At 53.3% G+C, this 24,125-nt stretch overlaps 1 protein-coding gene across 3 annotated transcripts in view; it reads right to left on the reverse strand.

Moving 5' to 3' along the window:
* ltbp3 (latent transforming growth factor beta binding protein 3) overlaps nt 1-24,125 on the reverse strand; it is a 258,409-nt gene that overhangs the window by 162,315 nt on the left and 71,969 nt on the right. The window contains exon 1 of one of the 3 annotated variants that reach the window (XM_085976244.1): nt 13,828-14,071. The exons of the other annotated variants lie outside the window; for them this stretch is intronic. The gene's annotated coding sequence lies outside the window, so the exon portion shown is untranslated. Of the gene's footprint in view, nt 1-13,827; nt 14,072-24,125 lie in introns of those variants that run through there. 3 annotated transcript variants of the gene reach the window in all.

The following is a 24,125-nucleotide window of genomic DNA, read 5'->3' on the forward strand; positions in this document are numbered from 1 at the left end:
GCGCTGTCCAGGGAGAGTATAAATACTCGGGCACGGGCCCAGCTTGCTCAGGGACATTTTGTAAACAGGAACTAGTGAAGGATAACTAGACTTCCATGTTGTGAAACAATCGATTAAAGCCTTGTTTAATACTCTGACCAAGTGCCTAGTAGTTTTCTTACGTCACCTCGTTTCGGACTCCCCACTACAAGTGGAAACATTTTCTCTACGTCTACCCTATCGAACATTATCTTAAAGACCTCAATCAGGTCACCCCTCAGTCTTCCCTCTGCTAGAGAAAAGGGCCCCAGCCAGATCGAGGGCAGAGGGGTAGAGTATTGAGCGATAGATACCTTCCGGGCTCTGGGATCAGCCAGATGGATCGTAATGGTTTGGTCGGGCTCTGTACATTCCGACGTGCGCGTCTGCATTAATCACGCCCAGCTCTGGTATGGTCCCGGGTTCGGGGCAAAATTAGGGTCCCCCTACATTTCCCTGGTAACGTGCTTCAGGCACAACCTAGCAGAGCAGCCCACCCCCCTTCTGCACTGGTGCTGATGGGGTGCGAGGCGGGTTGGGGGTGAGGGGCGGGGGGGTGCAGGGATTGCTCTACTATATTGTGTCATTATGAATCATTCCATATCCTACACCAACTAGCCTCTCGGAGTGAGATTGCCAATTTTGTGCTGGATGCCCGAAGCACACACAAGCTGGATTGAGTCCAATAGTGAATTATATGTTATGTCCCCTTCTTCAGAATCCTTCGCTCTCTCTCTCTCGCTCCTCTGTCAGCTCCCTTCATTTATTCATGTTAAGCTCTGAATTTTCAGAGGAGTTTTGGGACGGGTCCAGCTGCGAGGCGTTTAAAGGCTGCAGCATGTTAAATTAAGGGCCAATTAGCGGGTTGAATGGTAATCTGCCTGGGGAATAGGAAGCAGGTACTAATTGTAAATGGAAAAAGGCTGGGGACGGTGATTAGTGGAGTTCTGCTTCAGAATCCCACGCTGTGCGAGTTATTTATGCTAACAGTCAGCGGGCAGAAAAGGCCGTTCAGCCCAAAGGAAGTTACATCGGATATACGGCACAGAAACAGGCCATTCGGCCCAACCAGTCCATGCCGGCGTTTATGCTCCACTCGAGCCTCCTCCCGTCTTTCCTCATCTAAATCTATCAGCGTAACCCTCTATTCCCTTCTCCCTCATACGCTTGTCTAGCCTCCCCTTAAATGTATCGATACTATTCGCCTCAACCACTCCCTGTGGGAGCGAGTTCCACATTCTCACCACTCTCTGGGTAAAGAAGTTTCTCCTGAATTCCCTATCGGATTTCTTGGTGACTATCTTATATTGATGGCCTCTAGTTTTGCTCTTCCCCACAAGTGGAAACACTCTCTCTGTATCCACTCTTATCGAAACCTTTCATCATTTTAAAGACCTCTATTCGGTCACCCCTCGGCCTTCTCTTTTCAAGAGCCTGTCCATCCCTTCCTGATAGGTATAAATATAAGATAGTCAGTAATAAATTCCATAAGGAATTCAGGAGAAACTTCATAACGTTGTGTGGTACCAGGCTAGGTGAGATCAGCTACCAGCACAGTCCGCTGATGAATCTTAGGCTTTTCCTACGCTGTGTGGTACCACACTGGGTGATTTATCATCAAAGCCCCCAGCAGGTCTCTCTATATTATGAAGCAGGTGAAAATTGTAGCCTTATTTTTTTTTAAACATAAAGTTGAGGAGCCGCAGAACTCATAAGAATATAAGAACATAAGAAGTAGGAGCAGGAGTAGGCCATAAGGCCCCTCGGGCCTGCTCCGCCATTCAATAGGATCATGGCTGATCCGAATCTAGACTCACGTCCACTTCCCTGCCCTCTCCCCGTAACCCCTAATTCTCTTATCTGCTAGGAAACTGTCTATCTCCATTTTAAATTTATTTAATGTTGCAGCTTCCGCAGCTCTCTGGGGTAGCAAATTCCATAGATTTACTACCCTCTGAGTGAAGAAGTTTCTCCTCATCTCAGTTTTGAAAGGGCAGCCCCTTATTCTTAGATTATGCCCCCTAGTTCTAGTCTCACCCATCATCCGCGCTGTAAATGCGTGGTCACTTTTACAGTATCGTTTTCACAAGGTGACAGCGTGATGATGGAGCCCACGCTTTAAACTGCAGTTAGCTGCAGGGGCAGGATGGTTCAGCCCCAGAGTCTAGACAGACATAGCCGCACCCTTCCATACGATCCTCAGTTTCAGTTTACCGAGGTCAATCACGCCTGTCTCACTGCGATGACAAACTGTTTACTGAGGGGATAGGATTTGTTGCAGAGGTGGGCGAGGCGGCCACAGGCCAACCTGAGCAGGGTCGACATTCGCAATTCTTTTGTACGTTCGGTGCCACATTCCTGAACAATTGATCAATGAATAACTGGCTCCAACCATTTCCTCCCCACGCCCATTCTCGTCATTCCTGTTGATCTCCTCTGCTGTGATTCCAGCTCGTTTTTACAAAGGGTGTCCCACCATCGGACCCCTGTTAGAGAGAGAGTCTCACCATCAGGACCCCTGTTAGAGAGAGAGTCTCACCATCAGGACCCCTGTTAGAGAGAGAGTCTCACCATCGGACCCCTGTTAGAGAGAGAGTCTCACCATCAGGACCCCTGTTAGAGAGAGAGTCTCACCATCAGGACCCCTGTTAGAGAGAGAGTCTCACCATCGGACCCCTGTTAGAGAGAGTCTCACCATCGGGACCCCTGTTAGAGAGAGAGTCTCACCATCAGACCCCTGTTAGAGAGAGAGTCTCACCATCAGACCCCTGTTAGAGAGAGAGTCTCACAATCAGGACCCCTGTTAGAGAGAGAGTCTCACCATCGGACCCCTGTAAGAGAGAGTCTCACCATCGGACCCCTGTTAGAGAGAGAGTCTCACCATCGGGACCCCTGTTAGAGAGAGTCTCACCATCGGACCCCTGTCAGAGAGAGAGTCTCACCATCGGACCCCTGTCAGAGAGAGAGTCTCACCATCGGACCCCTGTCAGAGAGAGTCTCACCATCGGGACCCCTGTTAGAGAGAGTCTCACCATCGGACCCCTGTTAGAGAGAGTCTCACCATCGGACCCCTGTTAGAGAGTCTCACCATCGGACCCCTGTTAGAGAGAGGGTCTCACCATCGGGACCCCTGTTAGAGAGAGTCTCACCATCGGACCCCTGTTAGAGAGAGTCTCACCATCGGACCCCTGTTAGAGAGAGAGTCTCACCATTGGACCCCTGTTAGAGAGAGAGAGTCTCACCATTGGACCCCTGTTAGAGAGAGAGAGTCTCACCATCGGACCCCTGTTAGAGAGAGTCTCACCATCGGGACCCTGTTAGAGAGAGAGTCTCACCATCGGACCCCTGTTAGAGAGAGGGTCTCACCATCGGACCCCTGTTAGAGAGAGAGTCTCACCATCAGACCCCTGTTAGAGAGAGTCTCACCATCGGACCCCTGTTAGAGAGAGGGTCTCACCATCAGACCCCTGTTAGAGAGAGAGAGTCTCACCATCGGACCCCTGTTAGAGAGAGTCTCACCATCGGACCCCTGTTAGAGAGAGAGTCTCACCATCGGACCCCTGTTAGAGAGAGAGTCTCACCATCGGACCCCTGTTAGAGAGAGAGTCTCACCATCAGACCCCTGTTAGAGAGAGTCTCACCATCAGACCCGTTAGAGAGAGTCTCACCATCGGACCCCTGTTAGAGAGAGGGTCTCACCATCAGACCCCTGTTAGAGAGAGAGAGTCTCACCATCGGACCCCTGTTAGAGAGAGTCTCACCATCGGACCCCTGTTAGAGAGAGAGTCTCACCATCGGACCCCTGTTAGAGAGAGAGTCTCACCATCGGACCCCTGTTAGAGAGAGGGTCTCACCATCAGACCCCTGTTAGAGAGAGAGTCTCACCATCGGACCCCTGTCAGAGAGAGAGTCTCACCATCAGACCCCTGTTAGAGAGAGTCTCACCATCGGACCCCTGTTAGAGAGAGAGTCTCACCATCGGACCCCTGTTAGAGAGAGTCTCACCATCGGACCCCTGTTAGAGAGAGAGTCTCACCATCGGACCCCTGTTAGAGAGAGAGTCTCACCATCGGACCCCTGTTAGAGAGAGGGTCTCACCATCAGACCCCTGTTAGAGAGAGAGTCTCACCATCGGACCCCTGTCAGAGAGAGAGTCTCACCATCAGACCCCTGTTAGAGAGAGAGTCTCACCATCAGACCCCTGTTAGAGAGAGAGTCTCACCATCAGACCCCTGTTAGAGAGAGTCTCACCATCGGACCCCTGTTAGAGAGAGAGTCTCACCATCGGACCCCTGTTAGAGAGAGTCTCACCATCGGACCCCTGTTAGAGAGAGAGTCTCACCATCGGACCCCTGTTAGAGAGAGTCTCACCATCGGACCCCTGTTAGAGAGAGAGTCTCACCATCGGACCCCTGTTAGAGAGAGTCTCACCATCGGATCCCTATTAGAGAGAGAGTCTCACCATCGGACCCCTGTTAGAGAGAGTCTCACCATCGGACCCCTGTTAGAGAGAGAGTCTCACCATCGGACCCCTGTTAGAGAGAGAGTCTCACCATCGGACCCCTGTTAGAGAGAGAGTCTCACCATCGGACCCCTGTCAGAGAGAGTCTCACCATTGGACCCCTGTTAGAGAGAGAGTCTCACCATCGGACCCCTGTTAGAGAGAGAGTCTCACCATCGGACCCCCTATTACAGATCGAGTCTCACTAATTAATCCAATAGGGAATTCAGGAGAAACTCCTTTCCCCAGAGAGTGGTGAGAATGTGGAACTCGCTCCCACAGGGAGTGGTTGAGGCGAATAGTATAGATGGATTTAAGGGGAAGCTGGATAAACACATGAAGGAGAAAGTGTAGTGTATGTGCCTTTAAGAGCCCCAGGTGTGCTGTAATGCCGGTAATGGCCACTCGGGCTATATAAGCCTGTATATTGTGTATATCCGTTAGAACCCCCCCCAGACTTTGCTTAGTAAACATCTATGAACCAACTCCTGTCTTCAGTGTCTTTATCAACACACGGACACTACAGAAAGGAATAGAAGGATATGTTGATGGGGTGAGATGAAGAGGGGTGGGAGGAGGCTCGTGTGGAGCAGAAACACCGGCACGGACCAGTTGGGCCGAATGGCCTGTTTCTGTGCTGTAGATTCAATGTAATAGAGCATGACAGCACCAGGACTCGATATACCGGGACAGGAGGAGAGGTATAATCAGGCAGCACTCATTTGGCGATTGTAGGAGCTTAAAGTGCGATGAGTCTTCATTTCAACACTGTGAGGATGTTCAGAGGAGGAAGAGTGAATAGATTGGGGATTCGGGGCTTATGACCAATAAGTTTAGCAGAGCACTGACCACAGTAAGATGGATAAAATACAACAAGGTTGGGGAACGAGTGTAGCCTGTCCATACTGGAAGGAGTGGCATGAAGCGACTGTGAGGGGCATCAGCAACAATCCTCCCACGCTCACCCCGCCCCACTCTCTGTCTCTCTCCCCCACACCCCGCCCCACTCTCTGTCTCTCTCCTCCACACCCCGCCCCACTCTCTGTCTCTCCCCCCACACCTCGCCCCACTCTCTGTCTCTCTCCCCCACTCCCCGCCCCACTCTCTGTCTCTCCCCCCCACACCTCGCCCCACTCTCTGTCTCTCTCCCCCACACCCCGCCCCACTCTCTGTCTCTCCCCCCACACCTCGCCCCACTCTCTGTCTCTCCCCCCCACACCCCGCCCCACTCTCTGTCTCTCTCCCCCACTGACAGATCCCTCTTTGCTAGGCTCTTATTATGCTACTTCGGAAACATTCCCAACAGCCAACTTCCCAACAGCCAATGCACACGCTGCCTCTACAGCGGGGCGGGGGGGGACAGGAGTTGTGAAACCCAACTCCCCTCAGACACACCACCATCAAATATGTTAACACTAACGACAGGCTGTCTGAAAGGTTGAAATGTTTGGACTTTAGGTGGACAGATGCAAATTTCTGCTGATCCCTAAGATACTAGATACTGTCCACTGATATTGTAGAAGAGCAGATACTATTACATTAAAACGATTCCATATTCCAGTCGAAATGACTTCATTCCTCACCTCACCCACAGTTTTTTCCCCTCCTTTCCTGAAGGCACTGACTCTCACTGGGGTTCTACGGATGATGTCCATCCTTATACGAACACAGGTCTTTGAAGGTGGCAGGACATGTTGAGAAGGCTGTTAAAAAGGCGTACGGGATCCTTGACTTTATTAATAGAGTACAAAAGCAAGGAAATTCTGCTAAACCTTTATAAAACACTCGTTAGGCTCCAGCTGGAGTATTGCGGCCAATTCACTTTAGGAAGGATGTCAAGGCCTTGGAGAGGGTGGAGAGGAGATTTACTAGAACAGTACCAGGGATGAGGGACTTCAGTTGTGTGGAGAGACTGGAGAAGCTGGGGTTGTTCCCCTTCGAACAGGGAAGGTTAAGGGGAGATTTGATAGAGGTGTTCAAAATCTTGAAGGGTTTTTGACATGAATCCTGTCATTCATATGGAAATGACTTATGAAATAATACTGGGCGGCCTGGTGGTGGCGCTGTCCAGGGAGACTATAAATACTCGGGCATGGGCCCAGCTTGCTCAGGACATTCTTTAACAGGAACTAGTGAAGGACACAACTAGACCTCCATGTTGTGAAGTGGTGCGCCGACAACAACCTGGCCCTTAACATCAAGAAAACCAAGGAAATCATTGTGGCCTTCAGGAAGTCTAAAGGTGGAAGACACACCCCCATCCACATCCAAGGGGCTGTGGTGGAAAGAGTGGGCAGCTTTAAGTTCCTCGGAGTCCACATCACGGAAGACCTCTCCTGGTCCCTCAATACCTCCTCTTTGGTGAAGAAGGCCCAGCAGCGCCTATATTTCCTAAGGAGGCTGAAGGGATGCAACCTGTCACCCCGGATCCTCTCTAACCTTTACCGCTGCACAATAGAGAGCATCCTGACGAACTGTATCACAGTGTGGTATAGCAGCTGTACCTCCTATGACCGGAAAGCCCTGCAGCGGGTAGTCAAAACTGCCCAACGCATTACCGGCACCCGGCTACCGACCATTGAGAACATCTACCAGAAACGCTGTCTACGGAGGTCATTGACCATCATCAAAGACCCTACCCACCCCAGCCACAGTCTGTTCGCCCTCCTGCCATCTGGGAGACGCTACAGATGCATTCGCACCCGCACGACCAGATTTAGGAACAGCTTCTTTCCCAGGGCTGTCATCCTACTGAACTCTGCTAATAAACTCTAAAGCCTGCACATCTGCCAATGCACTTTATTATGTTTATGTTTATGTTACAAGCCAAATGTATGTTAAATGTCTTAATCAAAATGTACACTCTCGGGAGCCGCAAGCCTACATTTCGTTGTACTGCACTTGTGCACTAACAATGACAATAAAGTTGATTATGATTATTATGTTGAAAAACAGTTGATTAAAGCTTTGTTTAACGCTTAGACCAAGTGCCTAGTAGTTTTCTTACATCAGTTTTGATCGAGCAAATAGGGAGAAAGTGTTTCCAGTGGCAGGAGGGTCGGTAACCAGAGGGACACAGATTGAAGATAATCGGCAAAAGAACCAGAGGGGAGGTGAGGAGAATGTTTTCACGCAGCGAGTTGTTGTGATCTGGAACGCACTGCCTGAAAGGGCGATGGGAGCAGATTCAATAGTAACTTCCAAAAGGGGAATTGGGTAAATACTTGAAAAGGAGAAATGTGCAGGGCTGTGGGGAGAGAGCAGGGGGGAGTGGGACTAATTGGAGAACTCTTTCAAAGAGCCGGCACAGGCACGGTGGGCCGAATGGCCTCCTTCTGTGCAGTATCATTCTATGGTTCTTTGGTACCTCATCCGATTTGGCCATTCTTCAGCCCAGACAGTGAGAGTTGGCCAGTGACCCAAGGCAGCACGGGTGAGTCCAGCCAAGAGGAATCACTGGACTAACGATCAGGAATGGGAACCAGCTGTGATTACTGCCCCGCCACCTCCCCCGCAGCGGTACTGAGGCCAGCTGTAGCACTTCAACTGCTATGCGACTGAAATCAGCCAACTCACCATCAACATCCTGGGGGTCACCATTGGCCAGAAACTTAACTGGACCAGCCACATAAATACTGTGGCAACAGGAGCAGGTCAGAGACTGGGTGTTCTGCGGCGATTGTCTCACCTCCTGACTCCCCAAAGCCTTTCCACCATCTACAAGGCACAAGTCAGGAGTGTGATGGAACACTCACCACTTGCCTGGGTGAGTGCAGCTCCAACAACACTCAAGAAGCTCGATACCATACAGGACAAAGCAGCCCGCTTGATCGGCACCCCATCCACCACCTTAAACATTCACTCCCTCCACCACCGGCGCACCGTGGCTGCAGTGTGCACCATCTACAAGATGCACTGCAGCAACTCACCAAGGCTTCTTCGGCAGCACCTCCCAAACCCGCGACCTCTTCCACCTCGAAGGACAAGGGCAGCAGGCGCACGGGAACACCACCACCTCCAAGTTCCCATCCAAGTCACACAGCATCCTGACTTGGAAATATATCGGCCGTTCCTTCGTCGCTGGGTCAAAATCCTGGAACTCCCTCCCTAACAGCACTGTGGGAGCACCTACACCACACGGACTGCAGCGGTTCAAGAAGGCGGCTCACCACCACCTTCTCAAGGGCAATTAGGGATGGGCAATAAATGCTGGGCCTTGCCAGCGATGCCCACATCCCGGGAATTAATTAAAAAACGCACAGACTGGGGATGCAACCTGGGCGCCTCTGGCCTCCAAGTCTCAGACGAATCGCAGTCAGCACAAACTGTGCAACTGGATTAATGATATTTGGTAACAGAAAATGACAAATGTTAACATAATAGGATCCTTGTACCTAACTAGTCTGGAAGCAGTGCAGGATATGGAGTGCCCACAGGATTGGGCAGTAATTAACCAGTCTGTGTATAGTCTTGTCAAAATACCCCATAGAAAATCACTGGCATTAAGAGAATTCGATACATAAAAAGCACATTCCTCAGTGGCGGGGGATTTATTGTGACAATGGGATGTAATAACACACCTTACTCAAGTTATGCGATGAACAGTGCAGGCTTAGTGCGAGGCTTGAAACTTGCTGCGCTGTCGAGGGACTCAGGTATCACCATGGGAGACAGTGTTCATAGAGCGACGAGGGGGTGGGGGAGGGTGGCTTTGTGGGGCGGCCTGGCATGCTGAGTTTTCACCTCTGGGGCTGGGGTTCGCTCCTCCCCCCCCCCGCATCGTGTCAGCCAGTGGCTCAGTGGGTAGTGTCATGAATCTTATCATTCATGAAGAAATGACTCATGAAGTAACACTGGGTGGCCAGCGGGTGGCGCCGTCCAAGGAGTATAAATACTCGGGCGTGGGCCCAGCTTGCTCAGGACGTTTATGTAAACAGGAACTAGTGATGTATCTAGAATCTCATGGTTGTGAAACAGTTGATTAAATTGATGTAAAAAGACTTGTTTTACACTCAAACCAAGTGCTCAGAAGTCTTTTTACATCAGGTAGCACTTGCTCTCGCCTCTGAGTGACGAAGGTTGTGGGTTCAAGTCTCGCTCCAGAGACCTGAGCACAGAAATCAAGGCTGACACTCCCAGTGCCGCACTGAGGGAGCGCTGCACTGTCGGAGGTGCTGTCTTTTGGATAAGACGTTAAACCGCTGCCCCCCCCCACCCAACCCCAACCCGCCGTCTGCTCTCTCAAGTGGACATAAAAAATCCTATGGCACTATTTCGAGGAAAAGCAGGGGAGTTATCCCCGGTGTCCTGGCCAATAATTATCCCACAAACAACAAATGATCTGGTGATTATCACATTGCTGTTTGTGGGAGCTTGCTGTGCGCAAATTGGCCGCCATTTTTCCTACATTACAACAGGGACCACCCTTCAAAAAAAGTATTTCATTGGCTGTGAAGCGCTTTGGGACGTCCAGTGGATGTGAAAGGCGCTATAGAAATGCAAGTCTTTATTTCTTTTTTGTAATGAAAGTCTCCACTGCCTGGCAGAGTGTGAGGATTCCTGAGGGTTCCATTCCACAATGTGCTCCCCTTCTTCTTGGGCAGTCCCTCGGAACCGAGGATGACTTGCTTCCACACTAAAAATGAGTTCTCAGGTGACTGATGAGTCCAATGCGGGACCTACAGTCTCTGTCACAGGTGGGGCAGACGGTGGTTGAAGGGGCGGGTGGGTGGGGTGCTTGGGTTGACGTGCGCTCCTTGCGCTGCCTGCGCTTGGCATCCGCTTACTCCCGGCGAAGAGACTCGAGGTGTTCGGCGCCTTCCCGGATGCTTCTCCTCCACTTTGTGCGGTCTTGGGCCAGGGATTCCCAGGTGTCGGTGGGGATGTTGCACTTTTTCAAGGAGGCTTTGAGGGTGTCCTTGAAGCATTTCCTCTGCCCACCTGGGGCTCTCTTGCCGTGTCGGAGCTCCGAGTAGAGCGCTTGTTTTGGGAGCCTCGTATCGGGCATGCGGACAATGTGACCCCGTCCATCGGAGCTGATTGAGCGTGGTCAAAGCTTCGATGCTGGGGATGTTGGCCTGAGCAAGAACACTGACGTTGGTGCGCCTAGCCTGCCAACGGATTTGCAGGATGTGCTGTTGTGTTAAAGGGAGGCAGTCCTGAAGATGGGCAGGCACACTCAGACATGCAAGTACCATCAGTATGATAAGAATAGAAAATGCAAGTGTTTAAAATTAAACGGGGATCTGGGTGGTGCAGTGGTTTAGACAATGACCTCTGGAATCTGGGTTCAAGTTCAGTCCAGACTGAGGAGAGACGGGACTCCTCTGTCTACTGGCTGCCAGGGACACCAACATGAGATGGGTCTGCCAGACTCAATTCAATTAATAGCAGTCGGGATCTATGACAGCAAACTAGCCCTCGTCCACACTAAGGGCAATCACTTCCTCTGTCGAATGCATTAATAAATAAGTTAACACCTCGTTAAAATACGGCACAAAGGAACTTTGCAGAAACCAAAGCACAAACTGAAGTTAAGCCCCAAAGCTGGCAATCTCACGCTAAGAAGTCACTTGACCCGAGAAATTAAAACGTCGCACTGGTGCATAAGAGGGAGCTTCACCCTGTATCTAGCCCGTGCTGTACCTGCCCTGGGAGTGTTTGATGGGACAGTGTAGAGGGAGCTTTACTCTGTATCTAACCCGTGCTGTACCTGCCCTGGGAGTGTTTGATGGGACAGTGTAGAGGGAGCTTCACCCTGTATCTAACCCGTGCTGTACCTGCCCTGGGAGTGTTTGATGGGACAGTGTAGAGGGAGCTTTACTCTGTATCTAACCCGTGCTGTACCTGCCCTGGGAGTGTTTGATGGGACAGTGTAGAGGGAGCTTTACTCTGTATCTAACCCGTGCTGTACCTGCCCTGGGAGTGTTTGATGGGACAGTGTAGAGGGAGCTTTACTCTGTATCTAACCCGTGCTGTACCTGCCCTGGGAGTGTTTGATGGGACAGTGTAGAGGGAGCTTTACTCTATATCTAACCAGTGCTGTACCTGCCCTGGGAGTATTTGATGGGACAGTGTAGAGGGAGCTTTACTCTATATCTAACCCGTGCTGTACCTGCCCTGGGAGTGTTTGATGGGACAGTGTAGCGGAAGCTTTACTCTGTATCTAACCCATGCTGTACCTGCCCTGGGAGTGTTTGATGGGACAGTGTAGAGGGAGCTTTACTCTCTTTCTAACCCGTGCTGTATCTGCCCTGGGAGTGTGTGATGGGACAGTGTAGAGGGAGCTTTACTCTGTATCTAACCCGTGCTGTACCTGCCTTGAGAGTGTTTGATGGGAGAGTGTAGAGGGAGCTTTACTCTGTATCTAACCCGTGCTGTACCTGCCCTGAGAGTATTTGATGGGACAGTGTAGAGGGAGCTTTACTCTGTATCTAACCCGTGTTGTACCTGCCCTGGGAGTGTTTGATGGGACAGTGTAGAGGGAGCTTTACTCTGTATCTAACCCGTGCTGTACCTGCCCTGGGAGTGTTTGATGGGACAGTGTAGAGGGAGCTTTACTCTGTATCTAACCCGTGCTGTACCTGCCCTGGGGGTGTTTGATGCTGATGCTGGCTGCAAAAAGTAGGAATGAATGTAACTAAGTCTGTGGCCCATCAAGCTTCTTCCTTCCAGAACCCTGTGTTTGATAACTCCAGGATGAGGTTCACCTTCCCTATCACCACTCGTTTATCCTGTATTTTAAGGAACACTGGTGGCTAATTCCCTGTTCCCAGTGACTCGGAGCCTCAAATTTAAAGGGAGTGCAGAATCGCTAGTCGAGGTCCTTCTTTTACACACCGCTGAGAACAACGTCAAGCAGTGGCTATTGAAATCTCATTCACCTGCAATTCTCTTTCTCAAAAAGAAAGACTTGCATTTCTCCAGCGCCTTTCACGACCTCAGTACGTCCCAAAGCACTTCACAGCCGATGAAGTACTTTTGATGTGTCGACACTGTTGTAATGTCGGGAAATGCGGCAGTCAATTTGCACACAGCATGGAAAGGTAGCTTAGACAAACACAAATACAAGTGCAAGTACAGATAAGAACATAGGAGCAGGAGTCAGTCATTCGGCCCCTCGAGCCTGCTCTGCCATTCAATAAGATCATGGCTGATCTTTTACATCAACTCCACTTTCCTGCACTATCTCCATATCCCTTGACTTTAATTCTCCGCTCCACTCCCGCTCTGACCTCTCGGTCCTCGGCCTCTTACATTGTTCCAACGAAGCTCAGCGTAAGCTCGAGGAACAGCACCTCATCTTTCGATTAGGCACTTTACAGCCTTCTGGACTCAACATCGAGTTCAACAATTTCAGACCATAACCTCGGCCCCTATATTTTTGGATGACAGCTGTTGATGATTCTGGTATTCCCATTTACACCTCCTCTAGACTCATCTTTTGTTTCTTAACTTGTCCCATTACCATCCCCTTTCACCTCGCACCATCATCCCTTCTGTCTCTTAATCTCTCCTGCCTTCCAACCTATCACAGACCTTCCCTTTTTTACTTTCCTCCTCTCCCCCCTCTCCCCGCCCCTGCACTTGCTTAAAAACCTGTTACATCTCCAAGTTGTTCCAGTTCTGACAAAGGGTCATCGACCTGAAACATTCTCAGTTTCTCTCTCCACAGATGCTGCCTGACCTGCTGAGTATTTCCAGCATTTTCTGTTTTTATCTCGTATCACTTGATTCCCTTAGTGCCCAAAAATCTATCGATCTCAGTCTGGAATATACTCAACGATTGAGCCTCCACAGCCCTCTGCGGTCGAGAATTCCAAAGATTCACCACCCTCTGAGTGAAGAAATTCCTCCTCATCTCAGTCCTAAATGGCCAACCCCTTATTCTGAGACTGTGACCCCCTAGTTCTGACTCTCCAGTATCTACCCAGTCAAGCCCTCTAAGGATTTTATAAGTTTCAGTGAGATCACTTCTCATGCTTCTAAACTCCAGAGAATACAGACCCATTCTACTCAGTGTAGACCCATTCTACCCAATCCCTTCTTAGATATATATATATATATAGGATACTAGCAGGGGAGCCCCGCTTTGCAGGGATTTTTTGGGCCTGGTCGATGTGTGGGCCGGGAGCCTGGGACTGGATTTGGGCTGTCGGCAGTTGGAGAAGCCTAGGCCCCGGGGCTGGGGTATTTTCCAGTGTTTTTTAACCTAAACATTTGTAGCTTTTAATACCTTCAAAGATGAAAGTTAAAATACTTATAAAACATTTTTGGTAAATCTTTTTCAAAAAAAATAAGATACTAACCTTGATGAGCATATTTTTAGGTTGAGGCAATGGGGTTTTTAGCTTGAGGCAATGGCTGCCAGATCCCTGAGCTGAGAATGGTTAGTCCCGCCCACACACACACCGATTGGTCAACTATCAGGTGACTGAACTGTAGGATTGGTCAATCATCACGGCACAGGATTGGTCGACCTTGACGTCAGTCAATGCTAATGAGTGGAATTTTGAAGGTTTTTTGTATAATGTGCGAACAATTTTTGTCCGACCAAAAAGTAAATATGCCTACAAGAGTCCCCTAATGATGAACTTTCTTTTGATATAACATATGTGTAGGTACGCTCTATAACTTTTGATTGTATAGCCGGACAGACAGACAGAGAGACAAAGAGTCAGAGAGACATACTCTTATATATATAGATAGATATATATAAGCAGAGACTTGAGCACATAAAGCTAGGCTGACACTCCAGTGCTGTACTGAGGGAGCGCCGCACTGTCTGAGGCGCTGTCTTTCGGATGAGACGTTAAACCGAGGCCCCATCTGCTCTCTCAGGTGGACGTAAAAGATCCCATGGCCACTATTTCAAAGAAGACTAGGGGACGAATCCCCGGTGTCCTGGAGCCAATATTTATGCCTCAATCAACATAACAAAAAAAAAACAGATGATCTGGTCATTATCACATTGCTGTTTGTGGGAGCTTGCTGTGCGCAAATTGGCTGCCGCGTTTCCCACATTACAACAGTGACTACACTTCAAAAAGTACTTCATTGGCTGCAAAGCGCTTTGAGACGTCCGGTGGTCGTGAAAGGCTCTGTATAAATGCAAATCTTTCTTTTATCTGATTGAATGGTGGCAGAGGCTCGAGGGGCTGAATGGCCTCCTCCTGTCCCTGTGTTCCTGAAACAGATCCTCCACTGTACCACAGAGGACAGTGGATATTTCATTCGCGTGAGTACTTTCGCTAGGTAGCAGCCACCACAAATAGCTGGAATAGTTGAGGTTGAAATGCCCATTGAGGCTGGCAGCCTGTCAATGCCAGCATGCCCACGCTTGCAGTGCTCCCGCTGTGCACTGCAGAAAGTATGCACCACGACAGAATGCTGGAGCCTGTGGACAGGGGCCAGGATTGGGGGGTCAGTGGGCAGGAGGCCAGCGAGGGATACGCTGTGCTCGGCAGGCTGCACCCAACAGCGAGGCACAAAAGGAAGTACGTTCGAGAATAAAAAAAATAGAAAAGAATTTAATCAGGCTCCCGCCCCATCCCCTCGCAGCCTCGGCTGGGCATTGCACAGGGTGACTGTTATTTTATAACAATTAGGGGCGCAGTCAACAAAGAGTGCGACAGGCAGAGTGTTCCAGGAAGGAAGGGGGGACGCTGACAGGATGCGCATGCTATCTGCAAGACTTTTATTAAAGAGAAAGAAGACATGCATTTATATAGCGCCTTTCACGACCAGCGGACGTCCTGAAGCGCTTTACAGCCAATGAAGCACTTTTCTTTTTGAAGTGTGGTCACTGTTATAATGCAGGAAACGCGGCAGCCAATTTGCGCACAGGCAAGCTCCCACAAACAGCAACGTGATAATGACCAGATCATCTGTTTTAGTGATGTTGGTTGAGGGATAAATATTGGCCCCAGGACACTGGGGAGAACTCCCCTGCTCTTCTTCCAAATAGTGGCCGTGGGATCTTTTACGTCCACCTGAGAGAGCAGACGGGGCCTCAGTTTAACGTCTCATCCGAAAGACGACACTTCCGACAGTGCAGCGCTCCCTCAGTACTGCCCCTCCGACAGTACAGCACTCTCTCATCACTGCCCCTCCGACAGTGCGGTGCTCCCTCAGTACTGCCCCTCCAACAGTGTGGCACTCCCTCAGTACTGCCCCTCAGACAGTGTGGCACTCCCTCAGTACTGCCCCTCCGACAGTGCGGCGCTCCCTCAGTACTGCCCCTCCGACAGTGCGGCGCTCCCTCAGTACTGACCCTCCGACAGTGCGGCGCTCCCTCAGTACTGCCCCTCCGACAGTGCGGCACTCCCTCAGTACTGCTCCTCTGACAGTGCGGCGCTCCCTCAGTACTGCCCCTCCGACAGTGCGGCACTCCCTCAGTACTGTCCGTCCGACAGTGCAGCGCTCCCTCAGCACTGCCCCTCCGACAGTGCGGCGCTCCCTCAGTACTGCCCCTTCGACAGTGCGGCGCTCCCTCAGTACTGCCCCTCCGACAGTGCGGCGCTCCCTCAGTACTGCCCCTCCGACAGTGCGGCGCTACCTCAGTACTGTCCCTCCGACAGTGCGGCGCTCCCTCAGTACTGCCCCTCCGACAGTACAGCACTCTCTCATCACTGCCCCTCCGACAGTGCGGTGCTCCCTCAGTACTGCCCCTCCAACAGTGTGGCACTCCCTCAGTACTGCCCCTCAGACAGTGTGGCACTCCCTCAGTACTGCCCCTCCGACAGTGCGGCGCTCCCTCAGTACTGACCCTCCGACAGTGCGGCGCTCCCTCAGTACTGCCCCTCCGACAGTGCGGCACTCCCTCAGTACTGCTCCTCTGACAGTGCGGCGCTCCCTCAGTACTGCCCCTCCGACAGTGCGGCGCTCCCTCAGTACTGCCCCTCCGACAGTGCGGCGCTCCCTCAGTACTGCCCCTCCGACAGTGCGGCGCTACCTCAGTACTGTCCCTCCGACAGTGCGGCGCTCCCTCAGTACTGCCCCTCCGACAGTACAGCACTCTCTCATCACTGCCCCTCCGACAGTGCGGTGCTCCCTCAGTACTGCCCCTCCAACAGTGTGGCACTCCCTCAGTACTGCCCCTCAGACAGTGTGGCACTCCCTCAGTACTGCCCCTCCGACAGTGCGGCGCTCCCTCAGTACTGACCCTCCGACAGTGCGGCGCTCCCTCAGTACTGCCCCTCCGACAGTGCGGCACTCCCTCAGTACTGCTCCTCTGACAGTGCGGCGCTCCCTCAGTACTGCCCCTCCGACAGTGCGGCACTCCCTCAGTACTGCCCCTCCGACAGTGCGGCGCTACCTCAGTACAGTATCTACATCCTAGGATACTTAAGGAAGTGGCCCTAGAAATAGTAGATGCATTGCTGGTCATCTTCCAAAATTCTATAGACTCTGGAACAGTTCCCATGGTTTGGAGGGTAGCTAATGCAACCCCACTATTTAAAAAAGGTGGTAGAGAGAAAACGGGGAATTATAGACCGGTAAGCCTAACATCGGTAGTGGGGAAAATGCTCGAGTCCATTATAAAAGGTGTAATAGCAGAGCACTTGGAAAACAGTGACAGGATCGGACAAAGTCAACATGGATTTACAAAAGGTAAATCATGCTTGACTAATCTACTGGAATTTTTTGAGGATGTAACTGGTAGAATAGACAAGGGAGAACCAGTGGATGTGGTGTATTTGGATTGTCAGAAGGCTTTCGATAAGGTCCCGCATAAGAGATTAGCGTGTAAAGTTAAAGCACATGGGATTGGGGGTAAGGTACTGTCTTGGATAGAGAACTAGTTGGCAGACAGGAAGCAAAGAGTTGGAATAAACAGGTCTTTTTCTGAGTGGCAGGCAGTGACTAGTGGGGTACCGCAGGGATCGGTCCTAGGACCCCAGTTATTCACAATATATATTAATGATCTAGACGAGGGAACTAGATGAAATATCTCCAAGTTTGCTGACGACACAAAGCTGGGTGGGCGTGTGTGCTGTGAGGAGGATGCAGAGAAACTCCAGTATGATTTGAACAGGTTGGGTGATTGGGCAGATGCATGGCAGATGCAGTATAATGTAGATAAATGCGAGGTTATCCACTTTGGTGGCAAAAACAGGAAGGCAGATTATTATCTGAATGGCAATAGATTGGGAGAAGGGGAAGTGCAACGAGACCTGGGTGTCCTTGTGCACCAGTCGCTGAAGGTAAGCATGCAGGTGCAGCAGGCGGTTAAGAAGGCAAATGGTATGTTGGCCTTCATAGCGAGAGGATTCGAGTACAGGAGCAAGGATGTCTTGCTGCAGTTGTACAGGGCATTGGTGAGACCACACCTTGAGTATTGTGTGCAGTTTTGGTTGCCTTATCTGAGGAAGGATGTTCTTGCCATGGAGAGAGTGCAGCGAAGATTCACCAGACTGATACCTGGGATGGCAGGAATGACATATGAGGAGAGATTGGGTCGATTAGGCTTATATTCGCTAGAGTTTAGAAGAATGACAGGGGATCTCATTGAAACTTATAAAATTCTAACAGGACTAGACAGACTAGATGCAGGAAGGATGTTCCCGATGGCGGGGGAGTCCAGAACCAGGGGTCACAGTCTAAGGATAAGGGGTAAGCCATTTAGGACAGAGATGAGGAGGAATTTCTTCACCCAGAGAGTGGTGAACCTGTGGAATTCTCTGCCACAGAGGGCGGTGGAGGCCAGTTCATTAAGTATATTCAAGAAGGAGTTGGATATATTTCTTAAGGCTAAAGGGATCAAGGGATATGGGGAGAAGGCAGGGACAGGGTACTGAGTTTGGATGATCAGCCATGATCGCATTGAATGGCGGAGCAGGCTCGAGGGGCCGAATGGCCTACTCCTGCTCCTATCTTCTATGTTTCTATTGGCATCGGGAGTGTCAGCCTAGATTTTTGTGCTCGAGCCTCTTTTGCAATCTCTCACCTTTTCTTTGCATCTTTCGCTCTCACTCTTTCTCTTTCCCCCTTTCGCACGCTCTTCTTCTGCCCTTTCATGCTTCCTCTCATTCTCTGCCACGTTCCACACTACCTCTCTCCCTTTCTGTCCCCTTCCACATTCTCTCTCTCGCTCTCTCCATTTCTCTGTCTCCACCGCACTCACTCGGTTTCTCTGCCCCTTTTGCAATGAGGGCTAGAATTGCAGATGGGCTGAATGGCCCTTTCTCATCCTTAATTTATTTTAAATTCACCTCCAAATACCAGGATGAAAAGTCTCCTTTCTATTAAATATTAATAAAGTAATTTGTGGCTCAGCTCCACAACAGGCAGTGCCTTTACCCACTGAGCCACCACATGTCAGTAAATTCCCCATCAAATACGTTAGTGTTTGCTCAGGCACACACCCAACACACCCAGACACCGCACGCACACAGACCCACCCCGCACGCACACAGACACACCCACACCTCACACCCCGCACACACACACCCCGCACACACACACACACACACCCCGCACACACAGAGACACACCCCGCACACACACACACACACACACACACACACCCCGCACACACACACCCCGCACACACACACACCCCGCACACACAGAGACACACCCCGCACACACACACACCCCGCACACACACACCCCGCACACACACACACCCCGCACACACAGAGACACACCCCGCACACACACACACCCCGCACACACACACACACACCCCGCACACACACACACCCCGCACACACACACCCCGCACACACACACCCCGCACACACACACCCCGCACACACACACCCCACACACACACACACCCCGCACACACACACCCCGCACACACACACCCCGCACACACACACACACCACACACACACACACACCGCACACACACACACCCCGCACACACACACACCCCGCACACACACACCCCCCGCACACACACACACCCCGCACACACACACACCCCGCACACACACACACCCCGCACACACACACACCCCGCGCACACACACCCCGCGCACACACACACCCCACACACACACACACACCCCACACACACACACACCCCGCGCACACACACACACACACCGCACACACACACCCCACACACACACACACCCCACACACACACACCCCGCGCACACACACACCCCACACACACACACACCCCGCACACACACACACCCCGCACACACACACACCCCGCACACACACACACCCCGCACACACACACACCGCACACACACACACACACCGCACACACACACACCCCGCACACACACACACCCCGCACACACACACACCGCACACACACACACACACCGCACACACACACACACCGCACACACACACACCCCGCACACACACACACCCCGCACACACACACACCGCACACACACACACCGCACACACACACACCGCACACACACACACCCCGCACACACACACACCCCGCACACACACACACCCCGCACACACACACACCCCGCACACACACACACCGCACACACACACACACACCGCACACACACACACACCGCACACACACACACCCCGCACACACACACACCCCGCACACACACACACCGCACACACACACCCCGCACACACACACACCGCACACACACACCCCGCACACACACACCCCGCACACACACACCCCGCACACACACACCCCGCACACACACACACACACCCCGCACACACACACCCCGCACACACACACCCCGCACACACACACACACCACACACACACACACCCCGCACACACACACCCCGCACACACACACCCCACACACACACACACCCCGCACACACACACCCCGCACACACACACACCGCACACACACACACCCCACACACCCCACACACACCCCACACACACACAAACCCCGCACACACACACACCCCACACACACACACACCCCACACACACACACACCCCGCGCACACACACACACACACCGCACACACACACACACACCACACACACACACACCCCACACACACACACACACACCCCGCACACACACACACACACCCCGCACACACACACACCCCGCACACACACACACACCCCACACACACACACCCCACACACACACACACACCCCGCACACACACACACACACCCCGCACACACACACACCCCGCACACACACACACCCCGCACACACACACACCCCGCACACACACACACACACCCCGCACACACACACACCCCGCACACACACACACCCCGCACACACACACACACACCGCACACACACACACACCCCGCACACACACCCCACACACACACACACCCCGCACACACACACACCCCGCACACACACACACCCCGCACACACACACACCCCGCACACACACCCCGCACACACACACACCCCGCACACACACACACACACCCCGCACACACACACACACACCCCGCACACACACACCCCGCACACACACACACCCCGCACACACACACACCCCGCACACACACACACCCCGCACACACACACACCGCACACACACACGCACCCCGCACACACACGCACCCCGCACACACACGCACCCCGCACACACACGCACCCCGCACACACACACACCCCGCACACACACACACCCCGCACACACACACACCCCGCACACACACACACCCCGCACACACACACACCCCGCACACACACACCCCGCACACACACACACCCCGCACACACACACACCCCGCACACACACACACCCCGCACACACACACCCCGCACACACACACCCCGCACACACACACACCCCGCGCACACACACACCCCACACACACACACACACCCCGCACACACACACACCCCGCACACACACACACACACCCCGCACACACACACCCCGCACACACACACCCCGCACACACACACCCCGCACACACACACACACACCCCGCACACACACACACACACCCCACACACACACACACCCCGCGCACACACACACACACACCGCACACACACACACACACCCCGCACACACACACACACCCCACGCACACACACACACCCCGCACACACACACACACCCCACACACACACACACACACCCCGCACACACACACCCCGCACACACACACACCCCGCACACACACACACCCCGCACACACACACCCCGCACACACACACCCCGCGCACACACACACCCCGCGCACACACACACCCCACACACACACACACACCCCGCACACACACACACCCCGCACACACACACACCCCGCACACACACACACCCCGCACACACACACACACACCCCGCACACACACACACCCCACACACACACACACCCCGCACACACACACACCCCGCACACACACACCCCGCACACACACACCCCGCACACACACACCCCGCGCACACACACACCCCGCGCACACACACACCCCACACACACACACACACCCCGCACACACACACACCCCGCACACACACACACCCCGCACACACACACCCCGCACACACACACCCCGCACACACACACACACACCCCGCACACACACACACCCCGCACACACACACACCCCGCACACACACACCCCGCACACACACACCCCGCACACACACACCCCGCACACACACACCCCGCACACACACACCCCGCACACACACACACCCCGCACACACACACACACCGCACACACACACACCCCGCACACACACACACCCCGCACACACACACACCCCGCACACACACACACCCCGCACACACACACACCCCGCACACACACACACCCCGCACACACACACCCCGCACACACACACCCCGCACACACACACCCCGCACACACACACACCCCGCACACACACACACCCCGCACACACACACCCCGCACACACACACACACCCCGCACACACACACACCGCGCACACACACACACCCCGCACACACACACACCGCACACACACACACCCCGCACACACACACACACCCCGCACACACACACACCCCGCACACACACACACCGCACACACACACACACACACACACCGCACACACACACACACCCCGCACACACACACACCGCGCACACACACACACCCCGCACACACACACACACCCCGCACACACACACACCGCACACACACACACACCGCACACACACACACACCCCGCACACACACACACCCCGCGCACACACACACCCCGCACACACACACACCCCGCACACACACACACCCCGCGCACACACACACACACCGCACACACACACACACACCCCGCACACACACACACACCCCGCACACACACACACCGCACACACACACACACCGCACACACACACACACCCCGCACACACACACACCCCGCACACACACACACACACACACCCCGCACACACACACACCCCGCACACACACACACACACACACCCCGCACACACACACACCCCGCACACACACACACACACACCCCGCACACACACACCCCACACACACACACCCCGCACACACACACACACACACACCCCGCACACACACACACACACACACACCCCGCACACACACACACACACACACCCCGCACACACACACACACACCCCACACACACACACACCCCGCACACACACACACCCCGCACACACACACACACACACCCCGCACACACACACACACACACACCCCGCACACACACACCCCGCACACACACACACCCCACACACACACACACACACACACCCCGCACACACACACCCCGCACACACACACACCCCGCACACACACACACACACACCCCGCACACACACACACACACACACCCCGCACACACACACCCCGCACACACACACACCCCGCACACACACACACACACACCCCGCACACACACACACACACACACCCCGCACACACACACCCCGCACACACACACACACCCCGCACACACACACCCCGCACACACACACACACACACCCCGCACACACACACACACACACACACACACACCCCACACACACACACACCCCGCACACACACACCCCGCACACACACACACACTGCACACACACACCCCGCACACACACACCCCGCACACACACACCCCACACACACTCACACCCCACACACACACACCCCACACACACACACACCCCGCACACACACACCCCGCACACACACACACACTGCACACACACACCCCGCACACACACACCCCGCACACACACACCCCGCACACACACACACCCCGCACACACACACACCGCACACACACATACCCCGCACACACACACACCGCACACACACACACCCCGCACACACACACACCCCGCACACACACACACCCCGCACACACACCCCGCACACACACACACCCCGCACACACACACACCGCACACACACACACACACCCCGCACACACACACCCCGCACACACACACACCGCACACACACACACACCCCGCACACACACACACACCGCACACACACACACACACACACACCCCACACACACACACACACCCCGCACACACACACACACACACACACACCCCACACACACACACACACACCCCACACACACACACACACACACACACACACACACACCCCACACACACACACACACACCCCACACACACACACACACACCCCACACACACACACACACACACAC

Source organism: Somniosus microcephalus, unplaced genomic scaffold, assembly GCF_052327205.1.
Source record: "Somniosus microcephalus isolate GS21.2 unplaced genomic scaffold, FLI_Smic_1.0 unresolved_chr2, whole genome shotgun sequence".
In the NCBI taxonomy this organism is placed as follows: Eukaryota; Metazoa; Chordata; class Chondrichthyes; order Squaliformes; family Somniosidae; genus Somniosus; species Somniosus microcephalus.